This window comes from Tachypleus tridentatus, chromosome 6, assembly GCF_004210375.1.
Source record: "Tachypleus tridentatus isolate NWPU-2018 chromosome 6, ASM421037v1, whole genome shotgun sequence".
NCBI lineage: Eukaryota > Metazoa > Arthropoda > Merostomata > Xiphosura > Limulidae > Tachypleus > Tachypleus tridentatus.
In genome coordinates, this window is record NC_134830.1 from 138,668,513 (window position 1) to 138,677,295 (window position 8,783).

The following is an 8,783-nucleotide window of genomic DNA, read 5'->3' on the forward strand; positions in this document are numbered from 1 at the left end:
CGAGTTGTGGATTTGTTTGTATTGTCATATGGTGAATTATTACAAGCACTTCTAACGTAGAAGTGTGAACTTTGTGTGATTTTTGTCATAATGAGCTATATTTCCGAAATAAACACACAAGTAATATTGTTTTTTTCCGATTTTATCGAGTAAACTTAAATTTAAAAAGTATGTTCATTTTCTCGTTGATTGAGTTTTGGTTATAATTTTTAAATTCATCAAATATTTGAAACAGCTTTGTTCGTAATTTTGAACACGTAGGGCAAGGTCTAAACAAGTTTACAATCAACTAGATTTTGATATATTTGATTACAACTTTAAATTGTTTAAAATACAACTTTTAAATAGTTTGGGCTTGTATGTCGGGAAAACTTAAACTTAGGATTTTCCTTTTTATATTTTTATAAAGAACATTCTTGCTGATAGATGGCGCTATAATGCATCAGGATATTTATTTTTGTTATTGAAAACAATATTCGAGATAATAGATGGCGTTACGGGATATTATATCGCAATATAAAGGTTAGATAATAGGTGTTATATGGTTGTGCACTTCCGCAAAATTTCTAGAATGTTCTTTTGACTTTTCGTTAAGCATGTTACACAGTTTACCTTAAACCTTTTATAGAAACAAATGTTTATTAATTTTAAATACGTTTGTTGCTTAATAAAGATCTAAAAGTTCAAACTTTGCGTCAGAATATGGGAGCTATATTCTCTACTTGTTGCACTAGAATACAGTGAAAAGGCCCAGGAGTGCTATTTAAGGCGTTTTTTTCGTACCTCGTGACGTAGTTGGCGACGTCTGAGAGTTTCGAATGGTTAGTTGGAAGGGAGCGAAAGCGGATATTGAGCGGAACGTAGATGAGAACGGCGGAGATTAGAAGAACAACCAGAGGCGTCGTAACGGCAACGATGAATTCGGTTATATTAGTTAAGTTTTCTTTACAGTTGTGAAGTACAGTACTTCAATGGCAAATTTAAGATAACACTAGAGAAATATCAGTTTGATATAGTAATTGCATATTCTTATTTAAAAAAAAAAAGAAATAGCGCTGAAGAGTTATCGTGTAGATGCAAATATAACTCTAAATGTATTGTTACGATAGACGTAAACATCCCGATAGTAATATGTGATGCTGGTTTAATCATCTGCTGCTGTTTTTTTTCGAAAAGTTTAGTAGGGGGAAGATTTAAGAAAAACACTCGTGTGCTAACTATGTATTTGTTGTAGTTGTAATGAGCTTCCCTTTCATGCTGTAGTAATTTTTGGAAGAGGACAACATGTTAATCACTTTTTCCCTCTGGCGCAGTCTGCATGAAAAAAACGAAACGATAATGTGAAGATCAGGTTTTTTAAGTTGGAATGCTTGGATTACTTAGAATAAAATCCTTTTAATATGGTCTTTTAAAACTTAACTCGGCGTCTGTTGTTTAAACATTTTATGTATAGGTGTTACTATATATGATGTGACTACAATTACAACTCACTTGCATATAGTCTATAGGCTGTCGAACAAGGGTGGAAAGGGGGGTTAAAGAAACTTTGGTTTTGTTTTTTAATAGGTTTAACTGATGTATAGATTCTACTGTACTTGCAGTTGAGGCTATAAGTGAATCTACAATATCTAACGTTGCCTTTTGATGGTAAAGGATCTCGAAATAACTAACTGCATAAGGAGTGTGTAAGTACTGCAAGGACAGGTAACTTTCCTACTAACTACATCGTTTTCGTTTTTGTAGATTAAAAGATGGAAGTCGAAATTGCGAAATGAGTTGCACGTATTTGTGCATTGTGTAAGGATGATGAACTCTGGGGATGGGTTACTTTTTCTGTTTTTTGAAGTATAATTGCAGAACGGAAGTTACTGTCACGGATGTCATTCGCCATAGTCGTAGAAGAATGGTCATCTGTTCCTAGTTTGGAGGAAGTGTGACATTCTGACTCTTGTATAGGGTAAGCTGTATTTGGGGCGTTAACAACTTTGCGTTTTTACTTTTTGTCTAATGTTTAATTGCTCGTTAGTTACAAAAGAGATTTACATTCAAAGTTGAACTCTGAATACCATGCAAGACTTGCTGTACGAGTTTACTGTAACTGAGGTGATAACGTAAACCGTAAATTCAGTCTAGCCTCAATAGATATTTTAATGGAAATTTCCATAACTGATCTGTATCTTAAAACAAATGCCGCCCTTTACCTTTTTACCTTGTACTGTGGGTAGGGTGGTAGTGGTTTACTTGCACCTTGATTTACTTAAATAGGTTCAGCAAAGTGAAGAATCTCCATGAGACCCTTAAGAGCTTGCCACGTATGTATGATTGTTTTTCATTATGCTGTTTCTTCATTCAAACTCAACCCTGAGAACGAAGAAGAGTACTTGTAGTTGATACACCTGCAGTAAGGTAACATTTTGTATTGGTGAACATGTTTTTCTGAAGGTTAATATGTTACAGTAACGTTAGCAAAACTTGCTAGGGAATAGGTGTTTTTGGTAAATATCACGCAGGTTCTTCAACATGAATTCTTGGTGATGTCTGAATTTCGTCCCTTTTTGTCATACTACTGACGTGTATCTGGAAGATCGTCCAACCTTGATCATGTGCCATTGGTACGTCTAGACCAATAGGTAATTTCGGTTAAGTGCATGTTAAACGAACGTGTAATTAGAAGGATGCCGGTTAGTTACCAGCCTCTGATTAATACTTTCTTACTTTGATTAGTCAACTGAACTTTATACAGGTTAGGGATAATCCGAGTGTAACTCGTAACTGTCTTCAACAGAGCGTACTTGAATTACCTGAAGTAGAATGTTGATCTGTCTCATTCATAGTAATAGTTCAGAGTTGTGTGCTATGCAAATACTTTTCGCGTGTGTGGCGTTTTTTGTTTTTCTTACACTGAATTAGGTCATAAAGAATGACGTTCACCTGCAGACTTGTGAACAACTGAGATTCACGTACTGTTGAAGATCGTAATATTAGGATATGCTGATCTCGCAGCCTCAGCAAGCAAATTTGTTGGACGGAGATGTCTATTATGGATGATGAATGCACATTTGTTTAACCTCCCAAGTACTACAACTATACACTTTAATTGGAACCAAGAGGAAATTCTCCATGTAGTCGTGCATGAAAATTGTCCTGACATCTTTGCATGGACCAAGTATAGTAAGGGGTAAACTAGCACTAAACTGGATAAACAAGTAACGTATATTGTGCTGTATTTATTGTTTCAAATGTTTTTATATAAAAAGCAAAAAAACACCGTAACTCTTGCTATTGTAGAAACATGGAAGTTTAATAGTTTTAACAAACTATTGTCTCTTAACAAACCTCAGTGTAAAGCTAATGGGTAGAATTTGTGTAATTTTAAAGAATAGAACTTCTACCTACCTGATTTGTTTTGGGGGGGGATTTGTTTACTTCTCAGAATACTTGAATAGGTTCAACACTGGATAAATCTCGGACTACGAAATAACCACAAAGGTTTGAGACGTTTCATCTATCGTCACTCTGAAAACTTAGTGAAGACTGAAGAGAGAATTGTAGATAATTGGCTTTTAGAAGTTGTATTAAGGTAACATTTTGTTACTGTAAACTGCATCTTATTTGAATATTGTCACTGAATTTCCCCGTCATTTTGGAACTTGTTCGTGGCAAGTTTAATGCAGTAGTTGCCAAGTTCTGCAGCTTGAATCTTGGAGATGGGAGAACAGTTCTGTGTTTTTAACATCGGCAGTATATCTACTGTGTGCAATTGTTAGTAGTAGTTATCACATAGAGTAAGTTGAAGTCTATATTTTTAAATGTAGAATTATCGGTTATTAATGTAGCAGGCATAATTCAGTGTTTTTAAATTTTCTTAAATTGATCAAAGTATGAACTTTAGTGGTTTACGGAAAACGATTTGGTGGCTTTCTAAGTGCAGAGTTAACTAATTGTATTCGTGTCGGAATGTGCAAGTTTGTTAACTAAATTTGTATTTAGTTTGTGTACTATAATGGGAGGGTGGGGAGCTAATTTTTTTTTTTACGCTGTAAAGTAGGATGACCAGAGTTCTGGAAGTCCGTAAAGGTGTTCACCAGTAACATCCCGAAATATGGGTCCTACGGTTTGGACACGACTTTCACAGTGGAGGTGTACGGTTGAATCCTGGCTGGCTGATTCTGATAAGTAGTAACTTGTTTCGTAGTCCACTATTAAGGAAAACGAACTTTATCTAACAGTCTCAGTATTTTTATTCTTGTTTTATATAATTGAAAAGTCGTTTGTTCTGAGATCCTGTAAGCAGAGCTTTAAAATGTTAGAAGTTGCATATCTCGCCTTATAGGTGAAGCTCTTAGTACAAGACCACAAACAAGTTGTATTCCATCTTCAGTGATCATTTACACGTCGATCTTTGACCGATAAGTTTCTACTTGTCATTCAACCAAGTCTTCTCGTGTGGCTCTTATAGTAAGAAGCTGAATAAGGAGTGGAAGTTTTTCATGGTGAACAGTTCGTTGTAATTTAGTGTCCTATTTGAAGTTTGTGTTTGAATATTTATCGTGTATTTTGTGAAATCTTCCAGCATAAGATACTTCTGAACATTTTATATTCGTTACCACGAGCTTGTGTACATGGACATATCGTATGGATTGTGCACCTATTACAGGGGTGGAGTGTTGGATACTTTGTGTGGTGTTAATAAACATCAGCGTTTCATTTAACGAAATGATTAAAACCTTTTGGAGTTTTTGTATGAATTGTACGTTATTTGATTAAAAGGTTATTTACCCATATTTCTTTTTCATATTTCATTTATATTTCAACTAAACTTTAAAATATTAACTTCACGCTAAAGCAGCGAACAACTTACCGGTTTATGTAAACCGGATACAAAACATTCCTAGCTTACACAATTGGCTTTGTATTAAGTAACAAATTCATAGAAATTGCAAGTTACATATTAAAAAAAATAAAAGCCTCTATTAACCATTATTTTACAAGTGAATTACTAAAACTTCTACATTTCAAATACAACTAAGACTATATCTTCTTCGTTTGTTTCAAGAAAACTTTGAAAACATACAAATCTACAAAAACAGATGAACAAAACTGGAGATCTAAACGTCCTGAAGAATCAATCTTGTTAGAGCAGGGTTTGAATTTTTCTGAATTTTACGAAAAAACTTATTACCCAATACTACTTACATTTTAGAAATATCTTGCATTAAAAGTTAAATTTCAAATAAAATTACTACATTTGTACGTATTTTAACCAGTTTCATAGGGTAGTCTTAGAAAATAGTTAATCGTACAACCTATCGTGGTTCAATACAAAGTATTAAACGTACAACGAAATTTAATTTTATTTTTACATACCCAGTGAAGTAAGTTTAAAACTCGAGGGCGCCGAAACTTGTATGAACGTAATTAGTTAACGCTGCACACTGATACATATTCCAGATAATTTTACTCATCGTAAAATGTTCCATGACTGAGTCAACTGCCTAAAGCCGACTTCAAAACATGATTTCATTGAAATGCAAACCACCTGAAACTTCGAATGGTCACATATGATGGTATGTTAGTCAAATATCGCATATTCGAAATTTAGATTTTGGTCTGAGGTGTAAATAAATTTTTTATTAGAAATAAGGAACTAGTTTGAATTTATAGGCAAACAGGATTGCTAAAACTGCACTCTTAGAATCACACACATACAACTTTGAAATAATTCCATAAGGATGAATACTTTAGTTGAAATGATTTTATATAAGTAAATGTATAATTATAAAATCAACTTGAAATATTGGGTATCCTGTGATTAATGTTAGTAACGATACAAAGCGGCTTTATGTTAATATATTTACAGTGCTATGAATATTATACGTAAGCTTTCTAAGCTATCAGTAAGGTGAAATATTCGTAATAATAATCAAAACAGTATTATAAAGTATTTGATGTAGGATCATTTGATTAAATTTAATTACAATTATGTAAATAAGAAAAATGAATTTGCTGTGTTTACTGTGAGTTTGCTTAAAATGATAAGAATAAAAAAGGACATGTCAGTGGAATTGTTTTAATTGTAAATAATATAATAGTTAAACTGAGGTTAAATGCCAGAACGTATTCCATACAAGAAATGTGATGACTACAATGTGTTGAAAATTTAGTGGGTGATAAGTTGAATGTAGTGAAATTGACATGAAACAACGTAGTACAGCCTAAACTGTGCAGTGACTTCACTTTAAATATTTTGATTAAAAAAGTAATAAGAAAAAGCGTTAGCAGTTATGTAGTGCAACCTAATGTAACTTACATTTTTGTGGTGACAACGTTTTCTTGTGTTGATGATTTTCGTGTTGAAGGAGAATGAAAGTATTCATATCATACAGTAGAATTCTGTGTGAAAAGATGGCGAAGTTTAAAAATATTGGAAAGAAAAGTGTTGTAAATTAAATTACTAATTTCTAGGCGTATTAACGATTGCAGTAAAGAAATTAGATTAAAATGCGTTCGCTTTAAATATTACAAAAGTAAGGTAGAAAATGAGTTATATACAAGTATGTCATAATAAACAAAATGAAAGTTACTAGACGATGAGCTTATTATGTGTTAAATTATAAGCAAAAGTGTAAGGTAAAATGTGTTGTACTGTGACCTCACTAATAGTTGTCTAATAATAGTAGAAATAAAAGGAACATTTATTCTGCGATTATTTCCCTATTAATCATCTTATAATAGAAAATTAAGAGAACTAAAATGTACTCGCTTCACTACTTGTAAATTTATATATAGAGGTTAAACAATGCATGTAGTATAAATGATTGTACATTAGAAAGTTTAAAGCAAAATGTTTACAATAAGGATTAATTCTTACGTGGAAATCATTTCCCCTATATGTAAAACATGATGATTAAATCAACTTGAAACATTTAATATGCTGTGATTAATATGAGTAATTGTTCAAAGCGCTGTTTTGTTAATATATTTACAGTGCGACGAATTTTTATACGTAAGTTTTCTAAGCTGTCAGTAAGGTGAAATATTAACAAGGTCACGAGTTTAATTTAAGTCGCCGTGAAATAAGAAAGAAAAAAATTTAAAATATTGACTTTAACATGGATTTATAACAGTAATGATGGGAGTACAAATTAGAATGACTTTACTTGAAGTAAATTTATAATAATAACGAAGTGAAACATTTGCTTTTGGAAAATTGCAGAATAACTAACATCTAATTGTTAGCAGTAAGAGAACAAATATTTTGCTGTGATGAGTAGAATAGGTAATTTAACAAGGATAAGAATAAATCCATTTATCTGCGCTGCGATGATATATGTATAAGAAAAATTAGTGTTGAGTTTGTTTTTGTTTTTCAAATTACGCTCGAATCTACACGAGAGCTATCAGCGCTGGTGTTAAGAATAAGCTAAAGAATTTGATGGGATATGAGCTGACGACAATTCGACGTTAAGAGTCAGGTAAAGAGTATTCGTTATATGTAATTTTCTATTTCTAAAATTATGGCTGGTGAAATGGTTACAGTTGGTTTATTATTAGCTTATAAGTATTGATGAAAATGTGAAAAGAAAGATGCAGTTCTATGGTGCTTGTCTGGTAACAGGTGAATAAGGTTAAAATAAAGCATTGATTTACAAGAAGTTCTGTATTAGGAAAATTGTCATGGAAACACGTTGCAACCATTCGCATTAAGAAATAATAATCAAAACAGTATTATAAAGCATTTTAATGTGGGATCATTTGATTAAATTTAATTACAATTCTGTTAATAAGGAAAATGACTTTCCTGTGTTTACTGTAAGTTTGCTTAAAATGATAATAAAAACAGGACATGTCAGTGGAATTGTTTTAATTGTAAATAATATAATAGTTAAAGTGTAGTTCAACGCCACAATATATTCCGTACAAGAAATTTGATAACAACAGTGAATTGAAAATTTAGTGCGTTCAATGTAAGTGAAATTCACATGTAACGACGTAGTACGGCGTTAACTGTGCAGTGACTTCTGTTTAAATATTGTAACGAAGAAAACAATGATAAAAAGTGTTAGTAATTATGTGGTGTAATCTAATAAACTCTTTGTTTTTGTGGCGAGATATTTTTCTAGTGTTGTGGTATGAGAAGGAAAGTATTCTTATCTGACCGAAAATTTTAGAAATGGAGTACTTGACTCGTGTAGGGAAGCTCATTAGGCAAACCAAACAAAGACAAGTAAAGAAGTAGGTGTTGTTAAACTGGGTGTAATGGGAAACATATCTTATTGCGAATTTCTTAATTCTTGATTTATTAACGATCGAGGTAAATAATTTAATATAAAATGTATTTCCCATAAATATTACACAATAAGGTAGAAAATAAGTTCTGTATAAGTGTTTCATAATAAACGTAAAAGTACCAGTAAGCGATGAGCTCAATGTGCATTAAATTATAAGGATAAGAACAAGGTAAACTATTTACTGTAGTATGATTTCACAAAACGTTGTTTGATGAAAAGAGTACAGATAAAAGAAAACATTTATTTTGCGATGACTTCCTATAAATCATCTTGTAATAGTAAATTGAGATAACTTTTAAGTGAACTCACTACATTATTTATTAAGCTAACAAAAGGGGTAAAACAATGTATTAAGTGTAAGTGATTGCAATATAGGAAGTTTGAAGTACAATTTTACTATCTAATTATTTGGATATAAGTACGATTTTAATATTAGTCATGTTAATTGTTGCGCAAATACTTCAAGTAATTTCAAAATTGTAGGAATTAGGA

General features: G+C 32.0%; 1 long non-coding RNA gene across 1 annotated transcript; it reads left to right on the forward strand.

Annotated features, from left to right (window-relative positions):
- Positions 1–791: 791 nt before the first annotated feature.
- On the forward strand, positions 792–4,784 carry LOC143253808 (uncharacterized). The gene is made up of 2 exons (XR_013029854.1): positions 792–1,957; positions 2,266–4,784. It is a non-coding gene; the product is annotated as an uncharacterized LOC143253808 (long non-coding RNA).
- The last annotated feature ends 3,999 nt before the right edge of the window (positions 4,785–8,783 follow it).